The 7244-nt window shown below is 43.1% G+C and overlaps 1 protein-coding gene across 1 annotated transcript in view; it reads right to left on the reverse strand.

The window, feature by feature from the left end:
• Positions 1 to 6489, reverse strand: part of LOC118125374 (synaptic vesicle glycoprotein 2C) — a 44216-nt gene extending 37727 nt beyond the window's left edge. Inside the window, exon 1 of the mRNA XM_035183853.2 lies at positions 6346 to 6489. The gene's annotated coding sequence lies outside the window, so the exon portion shown is untranslated. The remainder of the gene's footprint in view (positions 1 to 6345) is intronic.
• Between the last annotated feature and the right edge of the window lie 755 nt (positions 6490 to 7244).

The raw sequence follows: 7244 nt of genomic DNA on the forward strand, positions 1-7244 counted from the left end.
GCTGTGACACTGGCGTGGTGTCTCAGAAGAACTGTCAACACATCAGGCTCAAGTCGTCTGTCTGCCACCAGGCCCAAAGTCCGCTGCAGCAGGAACACCAGTAAGCTTTGGGCCCTCACACTACACTCCAAAGCCCTTCAGCAACACTGTTATTGACAGACCGATTACAAAGGTCAAACTGATCTATACAGCACATGCATACCACATGTGAAGTACCATTTCCATGGCTTGTCATTTGAGGGGGAAGCATTGAGCGAATACACTTTGCATTTTTTGGCTTAATATCCAAAGATCCAGTATAATTCATAGTCAGAACTTGTTTATGAGCTTTAAAAGATGATGTTCTAGTAACAATGCTCTACAAATGTCATATTATGTATTTAGTATTAAATGCATTTTGTAAACTTCAATGTTGATCTCAACAGCAGTTATTGGCATCTGCTAATGAAAAAAAAACACTGCAAGACAACCCGAAACAGATGAAATGATTCATACACAGAATACTCAGCATAGTTCTCTATGGTTTCAATGAACCAACACTGAAAAATATCTGTAAACTGGCTTTGGAATACAAGAATTCCCGTAACACTCAGAATGTGTCTTGATGTCAAGATTGGGAGATGATACAATGGACTGTCACCGTCCCTCTACAAGCAAATTAAAAGAAAATGTCCCCTTTTATCATAAGGTTCAACATGCTAACATGCTCTATTTGTATCTGCAGTGTCAGGAGTGGAAAGCATGCACTGAGGTGTTGAGACTGGGTTAGTGCCCAAATAGAGCGTGGCAGGTTGATGTATGGTGTTTCTTCTCACCTTTGCTCTGCGAGATAAGATAAAACATGAGCTCGGATCTGTCATTTGAACATTAGGGCCCGCGGCTCCACAGCGACGTAAAGCAGCCCAAGAGATTTTTTTGGTGCAATGCAGCAATGAAGTGAAGTAGGAAATGTGTTCTAACTAACTACTGTATGTGCAGAGACAGATGATGGGACACTAACTCCCTCTGGCCGTGGATCCGTCAAAGCGGCAGGATGACCAGCGAAATCTCACCATCCTGTGGCTTCAGAACGATAAGTCACGTTTCTGTAGCTACTCAGGTTTTTTCTGCTACAACCGGTTCTACAATAAAACTTTGACAGGTGCAACTTGAAAGAAAAAGTGAGCAGTTTCAAAATCTTTAAAGGTAAGTATCTTGAGTTAAATTGTGCTGTTTGAGAGTTTCGATGTGTTAAAATTAATTTCACTTACATCCCCCATTGGCTGTTCTAAAAATTCCAACAATTGTACTGAAACTGGATGCAGTGTTTGATATATGAGCGTGTATGCAACACAGAGAGAATATCATTTGTCAAAATGACTTTGGGGAATATGCTTTTTCTTTCTTGCCAAGAGTGAAATGAGAAGATCGATAAATTAACTTAGCTTCGCAAAAAAGTAGTTACAACAATTACACTAACTCCCAACAGAACTACAGAGTTTTTTAATTTGTGTGAAACAAGATAACTTTGGAGTGAGCCTGGCTAGTTGTTTCCCCTTGGTACTAATCTTTATGCTAAGCTACGCTAATTTAGTAAATATATCAACACTTACATTTTAACGATATTTTTGTTGTTCAGGTAGACTTTGTTTTTAAAAGGATTGTTTAAGATGTGGCATACAATACAAAGTGGCACCGTCCTATTTCCAAAGCTTTAGATATTGTATTTAAAGGCAGGGTTGGTCACTTGTTTCTGAAATACTTTTTTTTATATTTATTCGTTGAAATACTCTTCAAGTCCCCATAGCCATCAAAAAATAACATTGTCTAACAAAGAAAAAAAGACAGTGTCTCTATCCCTCACAGGACTGTAATAAACACCACAAATCATTTCCCTTCATGTATCGGTTGCATTTTTCAAAGTGACGCCTCCTCTTGCTAACTTTTCCAGGATTTCCAACCTAAATAGCTGCAAACAGACTGTGAAGACCTTTTTCTATCAGTGACTTCTACTCGTCTTTGCAAACTTCCCCAAACTCCTCCAGCTGAGTGCTTTACATCAGCGACTAAAGGTCAAACTCTGTGATAGACCTCATGATATGCTCTGAGAGATTCTGCACTAAATGGCCACAAATAAAACAGACCAATGAACTGACTGCTCTTCAACACTTTGGATGATGGGGGATGAATAACGGTGCAGAACAGCCAGCCAGGTCTGTGCTTAATCCCTGGTCTCAATTTACCTTCTCCGTGCTGATCCGTAGTTTCCCCTCTTTCTACGACTGTCAATCTCTCCTCACTTCTACCTTCTGTCTTTCTTCATGCACACTCTCTTTCTCCATCCCCTCCTCTCTCTCATCCGAGTGCCGCAAGAATTTCAAAGTCTTCGCCTCGATGGCAAAGCAGAACATGAAAGATATCCCTCTTCTGTTGACATTTCATTATTCATGATGGGATAACCGTTCTCCTCCTTATGCAAATGGTCATTAATACTGACATTTAGAAGTCTTTCACTGCGGTTTGAGCTACAGAGATAATTCTTTCAAGTCCAGTCCAAATGTCCGGCCCTTTTTTGAAGCTACCCATATGGAGTTTTCACACACCATATACTGCTGATGTAGGGAATCGCATATATACAAGAAGTCGCTGCATTTCAACCGACAGCTTTGGCCTTTCCCCCTGTACACAAGGAGGCTAATATCATTTATGGCCGTTTTTATTTCCTTTTTGATGGCGACTCTTCTCGCCCTCTGCTGTGATGCTGTGATTGGGGTTATTATAACAGCAGCCTTATGATGTGGTTTTAGCAATCAGCAAAATTCCTACGAGCTCTGAATCAGCAGTCCACGGAGAGGGAAGAAATGATTTCCTTGCAGTCGTGCTGTCATGGCTCGCTGACGCCATCCAGCTACGTTCATTAATCACTCACATATACGCACACACACAAACACACACACACACATACAGTAGATGCATGCACACACACACACCGACACATGAATACACTCTGCAGGTGCATACTCATTGAATATAGTGTGCAGGGGGAAATAGAGGAAATGTCTGCAGGTCATTGTTCTCTCACAAAACTTCATCAGAACAAAACTGAGACAAACTGTGCGTTTGAGGGAGGGAAAAGCGAAATGAACAATGCGGAACATGCAAGTCAGACAAGATCCTCTATCTGCATGCGACATACTGGTGGACAATATGTGAATGCAAGTGGTGTGTGCAGAGCCTACAGGCTTCCTGCGGTGGCCACAGATGGCTGCGGTGAGCATTTGTGAATGCACATTGTGTGAATAAAACTACACGCCAAGATCTGCTGATAAGTGAGTTTAGGTCGTGACAGAAATAAAGCAGCATTTCCCGTACAGTGATGCAGCAGCTAGGTATGCAATTTTCTTTTTTGAGGTTTAACTTCATTCATTTAAATGTGGCCACATTAAAAATGGAGCATTGTCCATCAAATTATTTAACCGATGCATCGTTAATAACCCAAGCATTGTGTTCACTATTCTAATACAATGAAGTGCACAGTTCTGGTAGTTTACCTTTATTATAATGCATACCTCATGATTTCGCAGTGAATGTTAAGATAATGAACTCCTAGGTCTGTCACTCAAACTGGACTTCCTGGATCACATTTTATTTTCTCACTGGCACCTGACAGCGTAATTTTTTACATAAAAGAATCCACCTGCAGAGAGCTGCTGCACTGGCTACCAGCCATGTAACTGCAGTGTTATGCATTGGTTAAAATATTGCAAATTAGTAAATACATGTTTAAGTAGATACCATTTCACAACAATGTTGCCAATGTAATATACATCAGATACATTAAAGAAAAGCAAAGCTTAAACTTTTTTGCTCCATCATGAGTAAAACTTTGAGGATAAAACCACTGCAGGAAGATACTGGAGGTGAAGGTGAGAGTATTAACCTTGTACCTCTGCCGTAGTGCTGGGTACTTATCTGGAACCGGATCCACACATTTTCAACAAAAGTTTTGGAGCAACTGCCGAAAAGCTGGCACCCGTACGGCTCTAAAAGCTGGCACCCCTGCCTTCAGTGGCTATGGGAGGGGCTACAATTCTTCACCATTTTGAGCTAATTTCCAAATCGTTCAATGCAACATGTAATTCATTTAAAACTACATTTATGCAAAGCAAACCAAGCAGTTGCAATCTATAAACCAGGATTTCTTACCAATGGAAATCAAAGATTTTGTCTTCTGTCTTCTATTGTCAGTTAACAACATACTGGTGCATTACGGCGTCCAACTGGTGTGGAGTATGGACTACGTAACATTCAGTTCTCAAACCTGTAGAAATGATTCAGTGTTACCAAAACCAACCCGTTCTAAAATGGCTTGCAAGGTGCTGCAGGCATGTGCTCTGCTTTCCCAAAGGGAGAAACAGGCTGATGAACAAGCACTTTGAACACGCAGCCTCAAGGGGATGTCGAAGTCGCATGAATGTTGCATGAATGGGAAGCAGTGGGGAGGAGATTTAGATTAAAAGCACCAAGCATTATTATTAACTACATTATACAACAGTATATAGTACCTTAGTACTACTGCACAAGCTCTACGAAGCACACAAACTCATAACTTCATCCACACTTACACACACACACACATCCACACACTTACACACAGCTGCTTGATTGCTTGTATATAATGATGGCTGTCAGGGTTTACTGACTGCTGGAGCTTAGCCAGCTCCTGTGGGGGTCCCTCTGTGGAAGCCCAAATCGGGATTTGATAGAAACTGTGTGTGTGCATCTGCATCTGTCTGTCTGTCTGTCTGCGTGTTCAGTGCAATGTTAAAGGGCCTTGTTCATAACTTTCGAAGAAGAAGTGTGATCATTTCACGGATAAAATTAGTGCAACGTTTGGGGAAAATGCACTTTATGCTATTCTTTTTTTTTTTAACGGAAACGTCTGTGTGAAGATCATGTCTGCGAATGGGACGCTATGGAGCCACTTAGCTTAGCTTAGCATAAAGACTGGAAAACAGGGATAACAGCAGGCTTACACACTCTGCACCTCTAGAGGAAAGCTGCCCATTTGAACAATACTGTTCTTTCCAGGCTATAGTGATTGGCTATCACTTTGCATCCTGACTTTCTGCCCTGACCCTCATCATGACATGCAGACCCATTCAAGCCAAACCCTCCTTTGTGTTCCAATTAGTTTTCCATCAAATGGATGAAGCTGAGATAACACACAATATGGTAACCGCAGAGGTAAAGCAAACACTGATATACGTGCATGAGGCAAACATTAATCTACCGACTGTGTTTGACAAGTGTCTATTCAAACTGAACATTTGTCCAGTCAGGGGACAGCCCTGGAGCAAACCACCTGCCTGCTCACGGTTTCTGCATGTTTGATCCACTCAAACTCCCCATTCAGCCTCCTGGGAAACCTCTATGCAAAACTCATCTGTCACTTCCCTCCTCTTTTGTTCCACCTGCACTGTGCACCACCGCAGCCTGCACAGAGGCTCCACAGGCTGCACGAGCACGGCCCACACACCACATACAGGAAGGAACATCAATCACCGCGCACTGTGTTGACGCAAGTCGCGTCCCATAATTAGATTTCGGGGCTGTCCCGCCCGGGAATCAATCCTGCGCCATGTGCAGTTAGACGACTGTCCGCGCACTGCATCGAGATACGGGGACTATACTGAGTAATGGATGGAGGTGCTCCCTCTCTGCGCAGCTCCACTGCAGATTCACTCTGGGTGCATGTGCGCGGGAAAGCTCGGGGTTGCCTCCGCCGCCGTGCGCGCGTGCGTGCGTGTGCGTGCGTGTGAATGTGTGCGTGTGTGTGTTGGCACTAACTCATCTTTACACCCACCATTGATCACGATGGGATGGTTCAACATCCCCGCAGCCTCAGCACCATCCACACACACACACACACACACACACACACACATGAGAGATGAAAAGTAGCAGCTTGACTGCAGACATGTGCACACACTCCTTCAATCTGCTCCGAATTGTGGAAACTTCGTCAAATGAACAAGTGAACAGATGCATATTCTCTGATTAAACACACGCAGACACATTCTGATCCAATGGGTTGTGTGGTGTGAATTTGTCATTCTGAGCACATCCAAAAGCGATGCTGTACAACTTGTAAAGTTCCTCAACTTTTCTGCCAATCGTGCGCACATGAGGCTTTATTCTGTATCGAAATGAGCTTTTTCTGGAATCTCCCTTTCCCGTTCTGCATCATGTGAATATTACTATGATCCAAACAGGTGGAGAGTGATGCGATCCGAATGCGGAGGAAGATGAAGTTACAGTTTGGCACATAAAGTGTTATACGAGGAGAGATAATAAAATACTCACAGTCTGTCAGAGAGGAGCAGATCCGTCATGCTGAGCTCGGTGAGTCTGAAGGCTCCTTCCCCCGGTTTCCTGCTCTACACAGCGGCAGAGGCAGCGGACATCGCGCCGAGGTTCCTTCTGGTTCCTTGTCTTCTTGCCGATGCAGCGGTTCTCTCTGTCTTGCTGCAGTCCGGGGAAGACGAGGCGAGAGGCGGGGAGGCTGAGGTGGGAAGCGTGAGTGTGTGCCGTGGGATGGAGAGGGGTGGGTGGGGGTGCAGAGGGGGAGCTGTAGTATCACAGGCAGACTGAAATCAGAGAGTACAGGCCTGGATCCCGTGCGGACAGTAAGGTGAGTGTGCGCTCTGATGGTGCAACATGCATGTGGCGAAGGCTCAGTGATGCAGGAGGAGAACAAAGAGGAGCTGAGATGTGGCTCCTGCAGGGACCAAGTTTACTGAGGGATGACGGACTGATGCTGGATCTGCAACGTCAATGCAAAAACCACTGGAGGATACACAGCCAAAACCCAGAGTTCAGTTTCCTCCAGGCTGGAGTTAAATATATCATATATCATCTTAATCCATCCCCCAACTGGATGATGATCAAAATGTATGGTTAAAAATAACTAAATCTTACATTTACAACAGGAATATACTCTATCTATCTATCTATCTATCTATCTATCTATCTATCTATCTATCTATCTATCTATCTATCTATCTATCTATCTATCTATCTATCTATCTATCTTTCTATACATCTATCTTTCTATACATCTATCTATCTATCTTTCTATACATCTATCTATACATCTATACATCTATACATCTATCTATACATCTATCTCTCTATACATCTATACATCTATACATCTATCTATCTCTCTATACATCTATCTATAGATCTATACATCTATCTCT

The sequence above is a fragment of the Hippoglossus stenolepis genome, chromosome 18, assembly GCF_022539355.2.
Source record: "Hippoglossus stenolepis isolate QCI-W04-F060 chromosome 18, HSTE1.2, whole genome shotgun sequence".
In the NCBI taxonomy this organism is placed as follows: Eukaryota; Metazoa; Chordata; class Actinopteri; order Pleuronectiformes; family Pleuronectidae; genus Hippoglossus; species Hippoglossus stenolepis.